This window comes from Lathamus discolor, chromosome 15 (assembly GCF_037157495.1).
Source record: "Lathamus discolor isolate bLatDis1 chromosome 15, bLatDis1.hap1, whole genome shotgun sequence".
Taxonomy (NCBI): Eukaryota; Metazoa; Chordata; class Aves; order Psittaciformes; family Psittacidae; genus Lathamus; species Lathamus discolor.
This window is the reverse complement of record NC_088898.1, coordinates 8,792,448-8,814,667: the sequence shown is the minus strand read 5'-3', so window position 1 is coordinate 8,814,667 and position 22,220 is coordinate 8,792,448. Positions and strand designations below refer to the sequence as shown.

The 22,220-nt window shown below is 41.7% G+C and overlaps 1 protein-coding gene across 1 annotated transcript in view; it reads right to left on the bottom strand.

The window, feature by feature from the left end:
• The window catches only part of TNC (tenascin C), a 72,377-nt gene extending 54,334 nt beyond the window's left edge, over window positions 1-18,043 (bottom strand). The window contains 1 exon segment of the mRNA XM_065696071.1: window positions 17,798-18,043. The gene's annotated coding sequence lies outside the window, so the exon portion shown is untranslated.
• Window positions 18,044-22,220: the final 4,177 nt, after the last annotated feature.

Genomic DNA, 22,220 nt, shown 5'->3' with positions numbered 1-22,220 from the left:
AAAGACTGATTAAGCTGATCATCTCTGTTGAGTCTCATCACAGTGTTCAAACACAGTGTTGTTCAAACACAAACACCTCACAGAGGCATTTTAGCACCTTACAGCACCAGACCCTGACACCATACTGTCCTTTTCATGAGTCTGCTTTAACACTTAAACTCTTCTTATTTAAGGGCAAACTGGCAGTGTATGTTTGTTGTGGACAAGCACCCACAACTCAGAGCTCTGCATACACCCTGAAGCCACCTGCGTTTCATCTAGTGCTGGCCCTGCATGTTTAAGAGTAGCCCCCTTCATGGGAGGGAGAGCACTTACAACTAAGGGCACCCTAATGCAGAGAAGGGCACTGATTTGCATGGTTAATTCACAGTTGATTTCTGAGCCCTCATAAATCAGGGTTTTCATGTGCAGAATGCATCCGTCACACATTCTGAGAGCCTTGCCCACACCACTGGCATTACCAATAAAAGCAAAACAACTTTTAGATTACCATAGATGCACCCTACAGCATCCTGGTGATCACTAGAATTGCAACATTTATACCTCAGATTGATTCAAAGAATAGCAATTAAAACAAACACGTAGTTACTTTTTGCCCCATCCAGCCCCTGAGTTCCTGCATTAAACATCCCTCAGCTAAGGGTGAACTCTTCACTACAGTTAATTTATCACTTTTGGCTTCAGCTCTTAGATGGTGTTTTTGTTTCAGGGGAGATGTCTGGTTACTGGTTCACAAGATTCTACTGTACATCATCTTTAAATAAAACCTTCTGGTTTCATTTTAGCCTCTGCCCCTTCTACCTTGGCTGAAAAACTGAATATAGCAAAGTTTTACCAAGGCTGTTTGGAAAGAATTTTAATTAATTGCTTTGTGTACAATGTAGAATTTAGCAAAGGCTCATATTTCAAAGCCATCAGCATGACAGTGCCACAAAAGGAGAAGGAAAAATAACCCACCGAAGCCAACATCCATAAAAATGTGAAAGAGCTATGGTAAATTCTGAATGATAAGCATAAAAAGGAGCCCCATGAGAGACAAAGCCTTCTGTCGTACAGTGACTATTTTGAGTTAAATTAGCATAATTATTCCATTATAAACGACTTTGTCTCAAAAGTTTTGTACTCTTACCCATGGCAAATCTCTCTAGATCTCTCCTTGTTCAGGATCTCAGAGCGAGAACAGACCTTTCCCAACTAAACAGTACGTTTGGCTGTTTTTCAAAGCAGAGCGAAAGTTCAGAGATCAGAAGAGGTGTTCTTCTGGTAGCAGTAACACCTTTGATCAATAAAGTATGAAATACAAAGAGCAAATCTCATGAATTAAAGGAAAAATTAAGTCAGCTAGGAGAAAACGGCTGCTGAATACATGCAATAGTTAACCAGAAGTGCCAAACAGATTATGCTTGAGGTGTCTGCATTGACAGGATATTGAACTCAACAACCAAGAGGTGCCTTCCAGTTTCACAGTCCTAAAGACATTTTTGATTTATGTTTCTTAGTAGTTACCTGGCTGCAAGGAGAAAAGTGAAGAAATTCTGCCTAAACACACTGCTGCTGCTATTCTGATTCCATCAAGAGCAAAGGAGCACGAGCTCAGAGAAGAGCCAGGTGTGTGGAAATGACACTGTGCTGGGACTTGTTAGCGCTAGGATCATTCCTAATTTCTGGCATGACTTAAGCCAAGACAATTGCCATCCTGATTTCTAATAGGGAGATTTGCATCCTAAACAAAATGCAAGTAACTAAACTTAATTACTTCATTCTTTTTATGTTTCCAATTGTTCCTCAAGAGAGATTCTTTGGTTTCCCCCTATAAAGACCTTCCCTGCCATCGATTTTTCTGCCTAACTTCATGCTAGAGGTTGTCTGTTAGTGCTTCTATATACTACCTACCTTAGAGGAAGCCCTAATTGTGTTAAATAATAGTGGCCAAGTGGCTACAGTTCTTAACAAGGTTTAATCACAGCCATCTTCTAAATAGGCCACAAATAGACAGGAGAGAAGATTGATGGTGAAAAGGGCAAGTGAGGTGCCTTTGGAAATTATACAATCTGGCTAGAGCAGAGCTGCTCTGAAACAGCTACCATGCTGTTAGGGCTGCTGGGTATAATACTTTTGTTAAGGCTGTGCCTACACAATTATTTATAGAATAAACTCAATGCTTCCTTTGGAGCTGTTCCAGAGCCCAGCCACCATCAGAGGAAATTAAAAACCAAACCCCTCCACGTGGCTTCCTGCAGCAAACTTCACAAGCCTGTACATTCAGGCTGTCACGCTGTAAGCAGCCTTCTGTCCCTTGAAGAAATGTAAAGGCGCAGTACGTATTGTTACAGGATATACTCAAAATGCTTGAACCCTCAAAATGAATACAAATATCAACTGGAAAACCTCAAAAAAATAGGGTTTGCAACATCAGCTGTCCCACCAACAGGTATCACAAGTGTTACTCGGAATTCACATGTACAGGATCAGACCTGAAAGAAATGGCATCTGCTGAACCCTAGAATTTCAGCTTCTCTTAGCTTGTGTCAGAGCTTAAAGGCTATTTAAACACAGTTGTTTATAGGAAAAGCGTCCAATGTGGCACTACTTTAAGTTACATAGCGCCAACCAGGCTCAGGAAGAGACCCCTACTAAACACAGGAATCAAAAGCTTTTAATAACCCGTATTTGGTACCACCAGAATATATAAAATGATCCGAGTTCAAAATGAATTGAGATAATTGCTGAGAGCATTGATGTGTAATGAAGAATTAATCAGGCGATGCTCATAACTGGGTGTTTAATCTCTCACGTAATATACTGTTAAATATGCATAATTAGAAACAAATGATACATCTCAGCCTGAGTTGCAGATGTGCTGCCCTCCAGCATGCTTGTGGGCTCCCGCCTATGGATAATGTGGCTGATACCAAATATGCCTCCAGCTTGTGACTTGGCAGGATCTTGCCTTTATAGTTTATTTTACTTCAACAAGCTTCATCAGCCTTTCCTGTCTTTCCTGCCTTTTCTTGGACACCCTACAGTTTTTGTTGCTACACCTTGCCCAACAAAAGCATGCCAGGGTGGGAAGCTGCACTGCTCTCCATGTCTTCCTCTTCGTTCACAGAGAATACAAGCTGTTATTACACCCAGACTGAGATTTCAAAGCACCTGGCTAGAAATCCACACACTTCCTGAAAAGTGCCTACAAAAAGGATATCTTAAGGATGTTGATGCTGCCCATTATTAGGTGCTAGAGATCCTGACAACACAGAGGCAATATATTAGTGTCACTTTGTATGTATTAGAGGGCTGCGTGCCGCCGTCTGGCAAAGGGTTAGTTTGGGGAGTGCTGTGTGTGAGCCCACAAGCATTCCCAGAGGCAGCTCCTGCCTGCCAAGGCTCTCAGCACCCAACAAAACCAAGACAGACAATAGGAGCTGTGAGTGAAAACCAGACTTGCTCCACGACTGCAAACCTGTGCCAGAGCTTGCTGGTTCCAGGAGGGCAATGGCCCAAAGGCACCGTCCAGCCAGCAGCTTTTGAGTGCACAGCAGGCTATTTGTGACCAGGAAAATCTGCCTCTTGTTCTGTATTTCCATACACGTTTAATCCCAGTGACTGAAGAAGACATTGGCAAGCATATGCCCTGCGAATGGAGGTGAATGAAGCACTTCACTGCAAATGGAGCTTAACATTTATTTTGGGTGTGCGGTGGAGTCTGAATTCATGTGATAGAGTAATCCTGGGTGAGGTCATGTGTTCCTCTGAAGGGGCTTTTTGTACCCCGGGTTAGTTAGCAACGCTTTTTCTGTTATCAAGCATCTGATTAAACTCACAAAAGAAGGGGCTTTAAAAAAACAGTCTGAGGCAGAATTGAGAAGTGAATAAATAAATTGGTGGGTTTTGGGTTGGGGTTTTTTCTTTTCATGTTATCCAACAGGAAAAGGAGATTGGAATAAGATGGGAAAGGGGCACAAGAATGGGATTCATTGTTCTTGCATGACAGGATAAAGTTTCTTGATCTATTTCTAAATTTTCTACAGAGCCCAGCACCATGGCAGATACTGGTTAGACACAGCCACGGGGCAAATTTCACCTTGAGGTATCACAGTGCATTGTTCCAAGGGCACAAGCCATCGAGAAGCCATCCTCTGCCTCTCACCACACAGCACCTACCTTCTGCAGGAGTGTAATCCACTACCAAAACACTGGGCTTTTGTGCCATTACAGGGGAGGTAAACTGTGCCCCCTGTTTTTATTTGACTTAGCTCTTAGGCTGAGAATATTTATCACCCTCACAGTTGCTCAAGCAACTTTGGTAGTGCTTTAAAGTACCCTTTATGATGTGGCAGGAACACCAGCAGGGAAAGAGTGAGTTATAACTACATCATTACTAATTTCCCCTGCAGGACACATGCCCAAGGTCAGCTTATATTGGGAAGTCTAAGAGCAGCAAAGCCTGTGTCGGTTTTGCACTGATTTATCTGTAAGCGCTCAGAGATGCTTATAAACATTAAGGTATCTGTTGTTAAATACCTGTACTCATCAGAATTACATTATTTCGCATTAGTTACTTGCTGGTGTCAGTGATCTCCTATATTAGAAAAAAACAACTAACTCAGTTCCTCTCATTCTGCATTGTTTCATTCAGTGTTTCTCTGTCCTCTCCACTGGATGTCCAAGCAACCAGACAAACATATAAAGGCTGACTTTATAAAAAGAGCACAAAAGAACTGTGACTGAGTGATGATACATTAACAGGTAACAACTGGTTGGAAGTTTTTTTTCCCCAACACATTTTGCCATTGAAAGATGCCATTCTTTGCTCAAGTCTGAAAACTCAGCATGAAGAAAACTAAAATATGGTCAGCAGCATTTCAGGAGTTCTTTTGCTCAATAAAAAAACCCATCCTGCCCTGAAAGACCTTCTGAGGAAAACCTCTTTGAAACCAGTGATTTGTCTGTTAGGGCTTGCTGTGAGCAAAATGGCCTTTTTGAAAACACACACCGCACAAGCATTTCTTCAACCTCCTTTTCCTGATAAAACACACACCAGCCTGGGCTTCCATTTATCAAAGTGAAAAAAACAGTGCTTATGCTCTCCTTCATCCCAGGACAGGAGGAGGAAGAGAATGACTCTTACGATCATTTACACCTCTAAAAGTACAGAGATGTGTCCATGGGGAAGACATGCCAATGCATCTTAAACCACTGTTATAGACCAAACTCAATTCTCAGGTAGCAAAATACTTCAAAACAGAAGTCCAAGAGGCAAAAAGGGTTTTATTGAGGTCTAACTCCTTGTCTAATTACCTTCCTGTTTCTTACCAGTGACACTGATTTTTCTGTTTGCAAGGCAAGTTCTGCCTATAATACAAAAAAAGTACCATAACTACAGATAAGTAACACTCCCCCTACACCCTGCAAGCACGTTTGGCTGGAAAACATCTTGGCAAGGAAACAAACAGCTTGAAAGACTGGGAAAAGAGAGAGAGAAAAGCTGAGGAGGGACCGGGAGGGGGAGCAGAGAGGACAGATAGTGAGCACTGCTGATTGCAGTGCTCTGGTGCGTTAGCCAACTCCACGTTCTCTTTTCCTACAAAGCATGTTAGACCAGCTGGTGAGTTTGACCTGGGGCACTCCAGTGATTCACAACAGCTAAAAATATGTGTCTGTATTACTTTTTCAAAAATACAGTTTTTGGGTGAGGCAAAATAAGGATAAGAGCATGTAAGAAAGGTGCTGCTGAATGACTTCAAGGGAATGATGCAAGCAGTAGTAGGCTGGCTGAAGTAATGTCTCACATGGGTTATGCTGCTGCTTCTTAAGAACTGCAAAGCCTGGGAAATTAAAATGCTGCATAAAATGCACAGGGTTTCTTATATATTAAGTTTATTCCCTTTCGTCTGTGAATGTTGAGTTGAAAAAGCCAAATAAACGTTCATTTGAGTCAGGTTTTTAAAATATATATGAGGTGACTTTTACAAGAGTACCTTGTATGTTGGTTTGGATCCTTCTACTCGCACAGTATAGGAGAAGGAGCAATATCCTCCGGATTTGTCCTGCAAGGACATGTGGAAGATGATGGCAGGCAAAGGAGCAATGCAGCTCACTTCTGCTCTGCCAGAGCCTTGGGTTGTGGTGCTGTGAGGATGGATCTTTCTAGACAGTAGACTCCTTTATAAAGACTGGGAATGCAAACTGCCAGATGGACTTAGTAGGGAGTCAGTCTGCTGCTGACTGATTGGAAAATCAAAATGAAGTTTGATGTATAGGGCAGACAAAGAATATGTTGATCTGTTCAATGGAATGGTGAGGCATAGACCATAAAATACCTTATAGGAAGTGAGAAATGAAGAGGTCTCCCACTACATGGATTCCCCAGGCCCAGAACAACTACATCTCAGCAGTAATTGAGACAAAAGCTTCCCAACCAAGAGTCTGCCATCTCTGAGTCTTATGAACCATAATGAGAGAAATGAAGCTAAATAGAGCTGTGTTGTTAGGGCTGGACTTGTGGAGTTCCCACAGAAACTCTCAACAGGGACTCCAGAAAGTGCTTACAACTTCAGGATTAATCGTGTGGTCTCGTGGTTAGGACTGAAGCCTGAAAGTCAGACATCCTCCACTGAAATGATTTTATTAATCATTTGGTCTGTCTCAGTTTATCCACTGGTAAAACCTCACAGGGAGAATGGAAGTCTCAGGGAATTCAGTATTCCAAAGAGCTCACAGGAAAAGCGTTGTCAAACCCTCACTTCTATAATTAAATGTCTTCCTGAAGAGTGCTAGAAAAATGCTAGAAAATACATAAGTAAAAACAAAGAACTGAAGTGGTATCTCCTGCAATGTAAGGGAGAAAGAATCACCAGCAGGGAACTGTCTTTTGCACTGCAGAAGAAAGTCTGACCAGAGATGTGTAGCAAATATTTAGATAGCTACAGGACTGCTTGAAATGCTAGGGTAACGCTAGAAAATTGAAGACTTACTCTGAAGCCAAAGCACAGCCAAGCCAATCACCAGAATACGGAGATGAATCCATGGAAATAAATGATAAGGTTAACAAAACCCACAGAGAAACACACCAGAAAACTGGAGAAAAATGTGCAACTAAAACAGAATTCCTGGGTGCAGCTAATGGTCTTCTATCTACAGAATGCCCTTTCATCTCTTACAGTCTCCAGACATTTTATGATCTCAGACGGATCCTTCATACACACAATCTTCCTCTATGATGAGCTGTATCCACTGTTGTGTAGCAACGTCTTCTGCTGTTGTACAATTGAAATGATTCATGCTTTCAGACAGGATGTAAAGAAGAATACTACGTCCAGCTCAAACCACAGATGGAGTTTCATAGAAGCCACAAGAAACAAGCTAGTTATTTTATGGGGCACATTATTCAAATGTGTTACACATAAACTAGAAAAGAGAAACAGAACGGAAGATCTAGCACCAACCCTATCTGGTCCAGCTCCCAGTGACTGAGAGTGAACAGGGGATTCAATCTGTCCTTGAAGCTTGGTTTTTTTTAAGAGCTGTGACACTTGAGCACCAGTTTCTGGAAATGGGAACTCAGAAAAAAGAACCGAACCAAGCAGGTCAGTGGGGTGCTTTTGAGCTGCATTCAGACTAATGGCAGGGTGCACAGCAACCAGCCAAGTAGAGCAATTTGCTACAAACTTGAGAGAAAAAAAGAGGACTACGCATCTGCTAAGTGCTTTTTTTCCTCCCATCTGCAAAGCAACCTTTGTTCTTACTGTAGCTTTCAGAGCTGTAAGAAAAAAGCCACTAGCAGATACAGCCTAGACTGGATTAGAAACAGCGGGACACAAGTGCTGTGAACAGCAACAGAGACAATGGATTCGGAAAAACCATCATGTTCTAAATCCAGAAGCAGGACTATAGAAATGGGTCATCTCTGAAGGACTCCACAGAAAGCAGAAGGGTTCACACTTTCCCTTTGCTCAGTTTCCCACCAAAAACCTTGCTCACATTCACAGCTCCGAAGTGAGCTTTACCCATTAGTCTCTGAACAAACGCAGAACTTTGGACTGTTAAATGCAGAATTGAATCAGGTCCATAGCAGAGCTACCACAGACACTGAAACCTAGATCAGTGCCTTCTCCAATATAAAAATCCCCTTTCACAGCAAAAGCAACTTTTGCATAGAATCTCTCATCAGAAATCATTCTTGCCTCCTATGTACATACTGTCCCTTTTAATGAAGCCTTTCCTAATAGCAAAAGCATTCGCGTGGTCTCTTGGCTTTTTCTTCCTCATAGCAAAGACTGGAAAAGTTCTACAGAGCTTCTATAGCTGGAAAGGAGCTACAGTTTTCTAAACTTGTCTTTGGAAAGTTTCTTTGCCAAGTTACACTTTGTCAGGAGCTCATTATTTTCTGGGTAGACACTGGAGACTTCACTTTGAATTAGTCTGAGGGATTGGCCGATGCAGTTTGAGGTTTGGGTGCTTTTTTGCATGAATCACAGCAGCTTACGTTCAAGCCACAAAGCAAGCTCCGCTTCATTTCCAGACCCTTCACCACAGTGCTTCTTCCAATACCATCTATAGGTTTTCCAAAGCCTATTTCACAATTTTCTAGATGGGTTTGTGCTGAGATGGGAAGAGCAGAAATTCAGGAGTTCTGAGTTTACTTCCCACTCCTTTCAAATTGAACAAAAGTTTCTGAGAACAAAGCAGCAGCCAGTTCTGGACATAGGAGCTTAGTCTCACTTGTCTCTAAAATTCACAGCTGATTCACAAGCACCATCTCTTCTACAGATGATGAGATGTAAGAAAAGAGTCACCAACACTCTCAATAAATACAGTATATATACAATATATACAAAAATACAACATATATACAATAAATACAAAAAGGTGAATAGGTGCCAAATCAATAAGTTTAACAAAAACATTGGTGAAAACTATGCAGTAGAAAATACGATCTTTGCATTTGAAGAACCATGAACCACTGACATATTAAACAAATACATAGTGTATAAGTGAATAGGCTAAACATACTCAGGCCACATTGCTTTGTACAGCATCTCTCATGAAGCTGTTTTTCACATTTCCCCCTGAAAGTCAGAAGGAAGAGGTGAGCCAAAACCCTGCTCCATACATCCAGCATCACATTTTTCCGTATTTAAAGTGATTTTAGCTGAATGAAAGTCACATACAGAGAAAAGTGATGTGGAATTCTTCTGTTTTAATGACTTTGCTGCAACTAAGAGCACAAATAATTTACATGTATATTCATCTGGAATAACAGTGTTTAAGTAGCATGAATTGCTACAGATTATGTTGGTCAGCAGGATGCTTTCAGAACTCACTGTGGCTATTTACACGTGGTCTGTAATTTGATTTCATTTAACTATGTACCTATTCAAGCACTAAAAATGACATCTCTAAAAACATCTCAGAACTCGAGCATAAAAGCCTGTGCTATTCTTGACAACCAGAAGTATTATTACTTCCCTCCTGTCATTAGCAGCCTTTGGACATCATCTTAAAAGAAGTTGGGGAAGCACAGGGGTAACCCTTCACCAGGCAATTCTCTGTTTTTAAAACTACTATTAGTTTACTTGGGTGGCTTTTTCTCCCCTCCAGAGCTCCTCTGTCCTTGGTACTAGCATTGGGAATGTGCTGGAATGTGCACATTCTTCCAACTCCCCACACCACAGAAGGAGTTCCTTGAAATCTGACTTCCAGTAATAGCCCCCAGGCTAGATATGTGCTTGGCCTGGTTCTGTCAGATATGGTAGCATCAGTGTGCATCTTTGGCAACCTAGGGTAGGGTAGCAAACTCATAGTAGAACAATATACTTAATGAAGAGTGAAGATGGAGTGAAATCAACCAAGGCTTGGCAAGACAAAGGAAAAGATAAATTAGATTCACAAAATATGAAACAAATTGAGTGCAAGGCATGTGGAAAAAGAGAGAAGAGTGTTCCTAAAAAGTGTTTCTCAGGGCTCTGATGCAAAGCAGAAGCACTTATGTAATGGAATGGAAAATACAGGCATATACACAGCCCTGAGCAAGTGATTAGTTGTGATGGTGACTGAACTCGGACAAAAATCTGCACTGCTGCTTCGAATGTCAACAAATTGGGCACTGTTACACTAATGGGAGACTTGAGAGACCTCCACCAGCAGCGTTCTGACCTCCTTCTCTTAACCCACAGTGACTTGAGACCTGTCTGAACTAAAGTCTTAGCTGGCAGCAATTCGAGCTGTGGAATACAAGAAGGGATGTGGAGCTCAATTATCCAGCAACAGATCTCCAGTGAAATCAATGCAATTGTGTCACATGAGAATTTGGCTGGCAGCCTTTGCAGTCTGCATGGGAGAAACCATCCCCTCAGAAATGCAAGCTGGAGTGAAGCGGACAGGGAATAATGCAGACAATGAAGTGCTGCTCCATGCATGAAAAGTGCTCGGTGGGTTCTAATTTCCTCTCTGCCAGTCTGGTTTTATCCTCATGTTACTCCATGGGCAGTACTCCTGACCTATATGAGCACAAACCAAATTGGATCTGGACAAGGCATCCTCTACAAAAAGGAATTTCTCTGCTATATAATTAAGACAACATCAAGCATCTTTACTATATGCATGCTCAACACCCTCTATCAAAGTGAAATAATTGCTCATGTTAGCAAAAAAAGCTCTTTGCCCATGTGAAACCACTGAAGTTAGACTACATAGACTCAATTTTTATTCACACTAAGGCCCCCTTTAGTGAGTGTCGTAGGACAAATTCATAGGATTATAGGATTTATAGGGCATATTTCTGTTGATAGAAATTGCACTTTTTCTTACATCAAGTGTGAAGTTTATGCATACACACAGAAACAAACATCATTTAAGGATTCTTGCACATGTTCTGAGCAGCATAAATGGTACAAGAGAGTCAGGCCACAGCCTAGAAAGCACTGTATTAATTCAGGACCGATTCCCTGTTCTTACAGAGGAGACTTCACCCATTTGAATAGTGCCAGAGGGATGATTAGTAATGTGAAAATGTAATCCCCTACAAATCTAGAGGGATCCAAACCAAAGCAAATGAACTTTGTGTCCAAAGTCACCTTTCTCAGTGCTGACACTGCCACAACACATGGCATCACAATACCAGAAGCATGGGGCTCCTGCTGGCACGGATGGAGCAGTGGCTCTGAGCACCTTGAGGTGCAAGAGCCTACAGACCAGTGTTGGAGAAAGCATGGAAAAGGGGACACATGGCTGGCTGGTAGTAAACTGTATGTCCTTACTTCTACCAGCAATCCTGACAAATCCCAGTGTAGTACTGCTAAGGCAGATAAACAGTGTATGAAATAACCACCTGAGAATGACAAAGTACAAATCATGTTAATGCATGCAAGAATAGTGCTCTTTCTAGGTCCTGTACTCTTTCCATCAAACATGGAACTGCAGCACTGGTAGTGCTGGATCCCTGTGACTGACTTGCTAACCCATAAAGTGTATAAGTAAGTCTACATCATAATTAACACTTGGCAGTGGAAATATAAATCCCTTGGCTTGTAGATGGTATATCCTCCTATAAACATTGCACTTGGCCACCAAACTGGAAAAATAGATAGGACATTTATAAGGAGTGCTCACTATGGGAAATGCCAGCATCTTTTCCTGGAAGCTATTTACATTGTCAAAATAATTCAGGAAGAAAAATGATCTGAGACATTTCCTTTAATATGCATCCTGTTCTCTTTTGACATGTAGGCTACAGCGTGCAGCATTCATTCTGAGTCAGATGTGAATTACTGTAGTACAAGCAATGCAGAAGTGAAGTGCAAGCCATAAGTAAAGGAAAAATATGCATTACACTGTGTCTCACTAAGAGGAATGGATTGCCTACACATCATAAGCTACCTTTATATCTTTCTTGGCATAGACCTTTGTCACACAGCACAGGGAAACTACTTAGGAGGATTCAGCATATCCAAAAGAAGCTGGCTTTGCAAAAGGACCAGTAAAAACAAAGAACCAGTGCAAAATGGACACTGAGCTTCTTTTGAAAGCCTAACAAACTGACTTCTGACTAAATGAGATCATGCCAGGCCAAGAATGAGGATAACCACTAAGGACTTGTACTGAAGTGTACAACACATACTGAAAGTGAAACTTTCCTGTCTGACTAAAGGCTTTTCATCAAACCAAAGAGGCAGAAAACCACAGTCACAAGAGCATTGAGCTTGCAATTGGCACTTACCTGCTTGCTCTGCTTCCTGTCTTTGAGGCAAGCCCGAAACTGATGGACAAAATCTGTTTCCAGTTCTTTTGATTTCTTGGGAATGAAAAGTGAAAACTCCTTTCCTGGAAATAAACCTCTTTTTTTTTTTAATCCCTTTCGAGCAGGAGTTCCTTAATGGTGGAATTGACTGCTTAGCCTGTTCTGATGGGCCAGCAGGGAAACGATCTCAATTTAACTTTTATGTGTACTCTGAAGAAGATATTTATGTCCCTTTTTAGCTTTGTGCTGACTGAACGGTATGAAAGAGCATAAAATTAAAGAAGAATCAAGACAGTTTACGTTAAATTATGGTTAATATCCTAATCCCATAAGAAAATTAGCTTTTGCAATTTTAGATTCTGAGCTTATCATGTTCTGGTGCATCTGAGGATAAGGCACAGGCAAATGTTCAAGTAGGCAGTTGAAGCAAAATCATTACAGTGGAATTTCCCCAGGCACCAATTTCAGCCAACATCTATACACATATAGTCAATGCCACAGCCTCTCATGGGGATGAGGCAGACTACTACAACAACCCTTTGTTGTGCCTATGATTCAAGCAATTGTTTTTAAAATCTGTATTAAAGATTTCTGTTCCACCATCCTGCACTTTCAACTCAATTACTAAAAAGAATATGTTTTCTAGGCATGAAACAATATCATTTTTGTGGAGAGTTTGGAAACCGAGCACTTCTGTGAGCTGAAGAAAGCTTCCTTTCTCTTCCCTGTGCGGTTCTGCTTATGGGGAAAGAGCTTTCTGTGTGAGTAATCTTTCTAAGTAGGAAGCAGAGCTCCCCTATTGCTAAGGAAGAATGGACCTCCAGTAGGCTAATATGTGATGGATGACTGAATGCAAACTTGGCAACGTTGTTCTCCGCTGCCCAAAGAATACAAAATGCCAGAGGCTATTCGCATACAGGCACTCTCTAGTTGGAGGTTTTGAAAACTTGGCACCATCCCACCTTAGTTTAATTGAAACTACATTGGCAAGATAATTAAGGATGTGAATTTGGAGACATTTCTTGCAACAAGTGCAACTCAGGATGAATTTATCTTTGATGACTGACTCATGCATAAGCCAAACAAAAACAGAAATGGGAAGTTATTCTCATTGACCCTTGAGTAGCAAAATCTGACCTTTGTGAAGGGCACTTTATGGGATATCATGTATATTATCTAGTATTTTTTAAAGTTTTTATCCAGATATACTCACTGAAGCTATAGGGTTTTTTTTTCTGTTGATGAAGTTTTGTCAGCAACAGGATGTACAGTATATAGGAGACAGACAGATTATGCCTATAGAAATCCAGCAAAATATTACATAAAGGCATACATTTCATTCCAGTAATGCTAAAAGGAGACACTAAGGTATTCAAACTTTGTCCTTTTGGCAGAAAAAGAAGACTTCGTATTATATTCCTTCTTTCAATGCCCAAACACTTTCTGCTGGATCAAGAAGCATCTCTTGTCAGGCAGTTCTCTGGACAGGCTGACTCCTCCTCCCCACCCTGCCCATTCCACACAGTAAGTTACATCATACAGAGAAAGATTTCACTACCTGGAAGAATGCCCAGGTTTTAACTTTTCCCACATGTGGAAGTCATTTAACTTCAGCTCAGCTTGGACAAAGGGTCAAACGCATGAGTGGACAGTAAGTGCCGAGTTAGGGAAAGTTTCACACTTGTATAAACCCCCCGGCTCAGTGAAAAAGGAGATGGCTCAAGATTGTCTCTCAGGGTTGTTCATTGTCCTTCTCTCCAGTAGTCCTGTTCCTCAAAGAGCTGCCTTCCTCCTCCTTTTTTCTTTTCACTACACAAAGAACTGTTTTCAACAGCTAATAATAGCAACTGTAAGTTGTTTGTGGCAGAGAGCATCGCTTATTATGTCTATTCACTGTTTCTAATACGAGGGCCTAAAATACTGCTGCAATAGTAACATCATCAGCTTCTAATAAACTCCTACAGAAATCCAGTAGAAGCCATGGCCAGCAAGTCCACTTTGATATCAAACAGTTTAATATATTAAATTACATCTTAAGTAAATTCATCATGAGTTCCTTAATAACATCCCTTATTTCTCAGCTCTTGACTTCAAGTTATAATGTTTCCTGTCCAGAACTTACTAGCCCTACAACTGCTCGCACTAGTTTTGCATATCTCTGAGCCTGGGTGATGACAATATCTACTAAACTTAATTCACTGTGACTGCTACCTTCCATAGTTTCCTTCCTCAATAACAAAGATTCCTCCACAACATTGCATCAGCAACTTCCTTAAAACTACAAAGGGTAGCTATTACCTTCTACAGTAGTTTCAGGCTTCTATATAGTTTATAACCATGAGGGTCGGTAACAGAGAGCGGTCTTTGAGAAGGATGTGCTAAGTTCATGCCAGAAATTCTGACAAAGTACACGCTGGTAAACCAGAGCACAGTTTTAAAGCCCAATATCTCAAACTGCCACAATTCAAAACAAATACCTTGTTATTATTGGAAAGCTGAGATTTCTTACTTTCCAGTGATGTAAATCATCCATTCCTAAGGCTAGAGCTTTATGAGGAACTGGACCCTAAAACTGTCAATGGCCCTTCAGCTTAGCAGACTGTGATGGCGTATGTCCAAGGGCGAATATATCAAATCATAAGCTTCAAATAGGGTAATTTTTAACCACTCTCATTTCTCATGTTTCAGTAAATAGGGTAGGACAGATGTGTGTGTCACTGCTGATAAAGCAGACACTACCCTCTGCATTTACACTTACTTTCAAATGCCAGATTCAAGCTAGATTCCAAATTCAAGGTAGAAGGTACCAGGGTTCAATAATGGAAGCCACCAACTGAATAAACACTGTTTCTTCCTTATAGATTTGCTAATATGGGACATAATTTAAAGCAGACAAGCATTATACACACCAGTACACTTCACTGCCAGTTAGCACCACCCAAACCTCTGAACACAGCCTACAAAGCTGGGCGAACAGATGTACTGCTGTGTTGTACCAGGAAAGGGGCAGAGAACTGCACAGGCAAGTCCAGTATTTCAAATGGTGTCACCAGAAAGGGTTAAAACCCAGGCTCCAAAGCAACATCACTTCTCAAGTGTTTCAAATGCACACCTCTCAGTTCTACTTCAATCTTAAAATGTGTAGAAAAGTCCCAAGAAGCACGGACTCAGCCATTAGTCTCATTTTCTTATCAAAAAGTGAAACAATAGTCAAGAGCAGATTTTGACAGTCCCTTTAGAGTAGAACATGTCAGAACATCTTCATACCTGAGTAGGTTTGGGGCTTTTTTAGATATTTTATAATAGGTAGTAATATGAAAAATAAGCCACCTGACCTGAACTTCAAACACCTTCAGAAATGCTGTTCTAGCAACATAATAGTTAAGTGAACACTGAGGAGAAATGATCCAGTCTTAAAGAGCTGGGATTAAATATATATATAATTTGCATTAATAAAAGTCTCCAGCTAACACAGTTATTCATAAATTTGTGGACATTTAATCTGAGTTTATGGATATTCCTAGTAAATTCTAAGCATCATTAAGCATCATTATTTCAAAAGGAGGTTTGGATCTGGCTGGTTCTCTTTTCACATGCCTATCACCACCAATGTACCTGGATGAGATTTCTTTAGCAGAAAATCAGCTTCCCCTCCAAATGAGACATGACATTCTCATCTGCAGGCTGTATGCTTTTCAGCAGATCCTTTGGCTCATTTACAGCTTTGGAAACACTGATAAAGTAATTGTAGGCATAGGATTAAGGACTGGAACTTGCAAAGAATTTTCCCTGGGCTGAAAGGAGCCAGAGGTTAAAATTAATGAGCAAAAAGTATGGGAAACAAGTAACAATTTGCTGAGGATAGTGACTGTAGATAGAGGGTCAGTGAGGGTGGGGGCAAGCAGCTCCCTGTACAGCATCGCCTGTACAGCAGTCCCCTTACTCTGCCCCTTTCCAGCTGCCAATTGTCCTGCTCAGCCTAGATGCTCATCCTTTCCTGAATAAAGGTGCAGAGATGCAATAGCTGTAAAGGAATACCCTGAGAACTCTTCCAAACACCTTCAAGATTCCCTGCCAGAGGAGGTGAACAGCAGAGAGAAGGATTCAATTTTGGCTGAACAATTCCATTTGCTCAAGCATTTGCTCCCAAGTTCCCAATAGCAGTAAAAGAAAGAAACCAAAAGGCATCATAACACTTTTCTGCCAGTCTTCCTGGGATTCAAAGGGCTGTCGCAAGCCCCCACTGTCCCTGAACCATTAAGAAAACTCATTTTCAGACTAGAGCACCTTTAAGAGTTCCCAGCTTTGAAAGGCAAACGCACAACCCCGGCATAATAAAGAACACCAACACATGTAATGATAATTGGGAAGAGTGTAAAATGAATTCCCATTGCTTGATATGATTTTAAAAGAAAAAATAAACTGGGAGACAAAACCAAAGACAGCATCATGACTATAAGGCTTTACCCAGCCCATAGTTACATGTACCTCGCTGGTTTCTATGTTTTACATGAAGGAAAATCTGATAAATACCTTTATCATGCTCCTTAATTTTATGAGGTCTCTGCTGTGCAGGAGGATATGTCCCATCATTTCAATCTGAACACAACCTTCTCTTGCATAGGATGACACATACTTTTCTGAAGTTTAGAATAACTGCCCAGACCTCTGTCTTCTAGGAGCCAGAGAGCAAATCGGGCAGGGACAACTCTGCAGAGGTGATGTAACATCAACTTTTGAGTAAGTGGGCTTAACTCCTAAACGAAGCTGAGGGCGATCACCTTCTCCCCATCCGCTTCTTTATTTTAAGCCAATTTGAGCCTAACTGGTAAGTGCAGACACAGTCATGCAGAAAATCTCCGTGCACAAGGCAGCAAGTAGTTAAGGCACATCATAAAGGGTCTCCGTTTTTCCAAGAGGATGGAGAATTTCACCCACCCGGCTCCCAGAACCCTCCTGTGTAAGCAGTGGTAATCAGATACCAGTTGAATCTTCCTTTGTTTTCTGCTCCTACTACAGACTGGTGTTACTATACTTCTAAAGGAAACTGGAGCCCACTGGGGGGCAGGGAGAAAGGTGACAAAGGCTCCAGCGCAAATAAGTGTGCAGACAGCAAACTTAAAGGGAAGGGGCCTGACTTCTCGGATCACACACAATAGCAGAGGAAGAGGAGTTTACCTGGGAGGTTTAAGAACTGCAAGTGAATTTAGTCTGGCACACGAGGTAAGGATGAGGGAAATGTTTACATTACTTCAGTAGCCAAGAGGAAACCCCAAATGTGATTTTCTACCTTTCCTGCCAATTAGGTTTCTGTCTCTATTTCTGTAGGTGTCCAGCATCCAACTAACTCATCCTTCATTCATTCATTGGATCAGATTGATATCACTGAGACGTTTCTTATTGCAATAGACAATAAAAACAGCCACGCTCCAATTCAAAACTAGCCCCTAATAAGACCCCTGCCTATCCAGACTGACAGTGTCTATAAGTGTCACGACAGAGCACCATGGCATTGCAAACTTGTGTGGGAGAAGAGGGTTTAATTCAGGAGGGACTTACCTTATAAACTGACAGAGCTCAGATCCCGCTGTGAGCAGTCTCCATGAAATAAATAGGATGTTAAAGTCAGCTGCTGGCTTCTGACTTCGCTGCCGTCCTGTCAAAAACTCAGCGAAGTTGCGTGCTCTGATTTTGCAGGTGAGAGTGTGAGAGGCAGAAACGTTTGACAGTGAAGGAAACTGGTCAGATCAGCCAGATTCTGCTGGGTTTATATAGCTGAGCTGCAAATCCCGATCCCTGGCTCATTCCACTGTAATAGGACGCCTGAAGGCATTTTTTTTTCCCCCAGTTTTGCTTTAAAGGAACAGCCCCTCTCTTTGGCTTCGCTTCTGAAAGACACACAGGCACACTCACATACACACACACACTGTCATCCCCAGGCACACACACACTAAGAATTTGCATGCGATTTATGGCTAAAGAAGGAAACCCCCGAACCCTTCAATAAGAAAGTCAGCTCAGGGCAAATGACTCAGAAAGCAGAATATTTTCCTTACAGCATCAGCAAGCAAATTATCAGGAGTTTTAATCCCCTCATCCCCTTTATTTTAACATTACGAAAGAGCAGCAAACTTCAATATAAATCAGAGGAATCACCCGCAGGATCTCAACTCCTACAAAACATAATTGGGCTGAAATGCAGTTGGTGCAAATTGACCTCATTCCACTGGATCAGCTGAAGGATTCAGATATCCACAAGATAATGAGCCGGCAAATCCCCACATTTTCAAGTCTGTGATCTCCTTCACCTCCTTGTGTACTCCTGCTCTCTCAAAAGCCATAGGCAGAAGAGTGGAGAAATCAAGAGGAAAGTCTAATGAGCAGAGCCCTAGCCTGGTTCTTTGTAAAGAGGAGAGGAGATAAAAGCCCAAAGCAAATGATACAGGAGGGATTCCTTTTCTTCTCAGATCTGATAAAAAGAGATTACGTTGCTGCGTGCGTGCCAAGATAATCCAACCACTTTTGTGAGCCTTGTGGTCTCTCCTTCATCCTATTCTCCCTGCTTCCCAGGCCAGAGCTATCTGTGACACCCAGAGTGCTCATCTGGGACCTTTTCAGGGTGTTTGTTATCTCCGATTACCCTTGAACCTCAGGCTTGTGGCAAAAAGTAAAGACCATGGTTAAAGAATACTCATTAACACTCATTTCCCTCCTATCTGGTACTAAAAGCCTACCTCTCTCTTGCCTGCACCCCAGCCCACTATTGGTTTGGGTTTAGTTTGGTGGGTTTTTTGCTGGGGGTATTGGTGGCACAGGGCAAGAGAGGAAAATTAATCTTTAACTTTCAGGTCTGCCTTCTAGGATAAGGGATAAAATCAGTCTTCTGCTTGAAGATTAAGAAAACAAGAGTCACCCAAACACTTCTAAAGACAGTGAACACAAAATGCTTCTCACCGCTTCCAAGCGGTGGTGGGACAGCCCAGTAAGAAAGAAAAGGGATCTCGCTCAAGAGCAGGGATGCTCATAAAGATAAAAACTGATTCCTCAGGCCTTGCTGCTGATGTTTCTTTCCGAATGTCTCTGCACCCAGCTGGCCTTTCCCAGGCTCCAGGACTCACACATCACTTTTTGCTGCTTCATAGGCACAGCACTGCCAGGAACACACTTGGGCAAGGATGGGAGAATTCCTGACCCTGAAATTCTGAATCACCATTTGAGAATCATTATTCTTGAGACCATAAAGAGTAGAGTTGCTCTGTTCACTGAGCTCCTTCAGCTTTCTTTGCTGTGGCTTTCATACATAACGTGTATTCTTTCATGTCTAGTGCTATCACTGAGCTCACACTGAGCTCCCTTCCACAGCATGTGACACAGATTTTCAAATAGCTGCTGCTGACAGAACAAGCAAAAACCAAACAAAAACTCTTCGAAGTTTTTACAAATCATATTTCCAAACAGATCCCCTCATCCAGCTGATTACAGAAGGGTTCAAAACGCACTGGGAGCAGGAGTTTCACTAAGACCAGTGATGTATCTGCATCAGCCATTGATGAGCACCCATTCCACAGAACCACAGAATCCCAAGGGTTGGAAGGGACCTCAAAAGATCTCCGAGTTTATTTTTTACGTTCTGTGTTTCATAACAGGCATGTCTCAGGACAAGAAATGAGCCTCTCTTGGAGAGAGGGTCAGAAATGTTAACTGATCCGTGGTAGAGGCATCAGCTCCTCTTTGATCTATGATTTTTTAAAATAAATCTTGTTCCACACATAGAGCAGTTTGTGTTGGAAGGGACCTTAAAGCTCATCCAGTTCCAACCCCTGCCACGGGCAGGGACCCCTTCCACTGGAGCAGCTTGCTCCAAGCCCCTGTGTCCAACCTGGCCTTGAGCACTGCCAGGGATGGGGCAGCCACAGCTTCTCTGGGCACCCTGTGCCAGCGCCTCAGCACCCTCACAAGGAGGAGCTTCTGCCTAAGAGCTCAGCTCAATTTCCCTTTTTTTCAGCTTAAATTCATTCCCCTTGTCCCATCATTACCTGCACCTCCACCAGTCTCAAAGGCAATGAGGTTACTGTATACAGCCACTTGTAAGTCTCCCATTTTTATGTGTAATTCTCAGGATACTCTCTAGATGGTTCTGGTACCAGCCTGGGGGAGCTCTGCCCCAGTTATGTAGTCCTGGTAAACTCAATTAAAACATGAACTCAAAGCCATAAATTTAATGTGAGATATAATACAAGTTTTGCAACAAAATCTGCCTCAGAAAAAACTCTTCCCCATGCACTGAATCGTTCACTGTCTGTTACTTCAGCAGCCCTTCCGCATACATTTGTAAAACACTTTATTTCATTGTCCATGCCTACAAGTCTTAACCAAGATTGTGTGCGAATCGTTGAAAGCCACTTGCAGGATTTGGTTTTGGAGCTTTTCTGTCAACATTTGTTCAATCAAAATTTAAGCTAATTTTTTTCTCCAATAATTCTCCACCCACTTACCTGACTTTAAAACATTATTCCATATGAAGTGAGCTTCAGGTAAGAGTTCAGGCCTGTTCTTGTTTTATCTTTTTGGGCTCACCCATCTTTAATTACACTCTGTTGCAACTGAAAGAAACACTGACTCAGAAGCAAATGATAACATGAAAGAACAAGGAAAATGTATTTTAATCAGAAAGATAGCTTTAGGTTGTGATCTCTAAGAAGCTGGAGTCTGTGCCCTGTGGTATCATCTTTCATTAGCTAAATGTAGGTAGCGATTGATTTTTTTATATGAAAGGAAAAGAGAGAAATTAAATGAACACCAAACTTCATGCTCTTGAGTTTCCTGCTGTGGTTTTATGCACTTTTAAGATAATATTAGAGATAAAATTCAAACATGTATGGAAGATCATAACAGATGGACAAATCTAGTAGCATCTTGCTATTTATGAAAGTATGAAAGAGACCAACTTTGGAAAACAATAGTGATTAGGAAAAGGTATGCTCATTATTATCTTGGGACAAAATTGTACAACACAGGCAATCAGACTTAGTTCCCATTTCGTACCTGTGTTGGTTCACCTAGTCCTAGGAATAACCTGCTTCGTAGCAGCATATTTGAGAGGGTAGAAGCTCCCCTGAATGTGAAGACGTGAATCACAGAGTAAATTCACACCACTGGTAGTGTAGCCTGAGAAGTCGTTGGTACACACATAATGCAGCTGATTTCAATAACATGCAGCTGGGAATGCAGTGAGCCACTGGAATATAATATATGAGACATAAATGGCCAGCCAGATGATACTGCCTTAGGGCAGAGAAACAGATACTTGATTTGGACAGTTTTAGGAGCCAGAAGTATACAGGGCCTGTGGCTGGAAGGAAAAGAATTTCTCATAGAAAACTAATATTGAGTAGGACAATGCTCAAAAGCAGAACAGAGTGGAGACAAGCAAGCCAGCCAGCCTGAGAAACAGCACCAATTTAGACCCATTGAAATGCACCCTGCCGAGGACAGCTTCTCTTATTTAATGTTGAGAGGAAGAAGAAAAATCAAGACTTAAACAGCAGCTATAGTAACACAGCATTGCTCCTGAAAGAGACATGACTTTAAAAATCCTTTCCATGCTCCATTCTTACAACTGATGCTTTTGGCTCAAGTAATTTCCAGAGACATTTGATCCTTCTTCACTACATCATTTGATCCTTTCCCTACTGTCCTGGGTTCAGCAGTAGCAGTCGTTATTTTCCTTCTTAGTAGCTGGTGCGGTGCTGTGTTTTTGACTTTAGCCTGAGAACAACACTGATGACACACCGATGCTTTTAGTTGCTGCTAAGTAATGCTTACTCAGGTCAAGGACTTTTCAGTCTCACGCTCTGCCAGTGAGGAGGGGCATGGGAAGCTGGGAGGAAGCAGAGAAAGGACACCTGACCCAACCTACCCAAAGAGGTATCCATACCGCAGCACGTCATGCCCAGGATAGAAACTGTGGGGAGTTACCCTG